The sequence below is a fragment of the Merops nubicus genome, unplaced genomic scaffold (assembly GCF_000691845.1).
Source record: "Merops nubicus isolate BGI_N331 unplaced genomic scaffold, ASM69184v1 scaffold32586, whole genome shotgun sequence".
Taxonomy (NCBI): domain Eukaryota; kingdom Metazoa; phylum Chordata; class Aves; order Coraciiformes; family Meropidae; genus Merops; species Merops nubicus.
In genome coordinates this window covers 2,549-2,878 of record NW_008617490.1, presented here as the reverse complement: position 1 = coordinate 2,878, position 330 = coordinate 2,549, and positions in this window count along the sequence as shown.

Sequence of the window (330 nt, the reverse complement as noted above, 5' to 3'; positions counted from 1 at the left end):
GCAAGGAAGATCAGCCCCAGGAAAGCCAAGCCAGCAGCATTAACCCTCCTGTGCCCAGCTGCCAGCACCTCCCCGGGCTGGCTGCCCCCTGGGCAGGGGCACCTGCTCTGCTAGCAGCTCCCGTGCCAACTCCCTCATCGCTGTTGATGTGGCAAGGGGTGGGCGACTGAGCATCCCTGCCCTGCTGCCCAGCCAGCTGGGCGGCACCCTGTTCAGAGCACACAAGAAACTCCTGTTGGTGGTCCCTAGGCACAGCGGGTGGCAGAGTGGGCCCCATGGTATGTGAGCTGCTAGCAGAAGCTGCTTGCTTTGGGAAGGCAGCGGAAACAC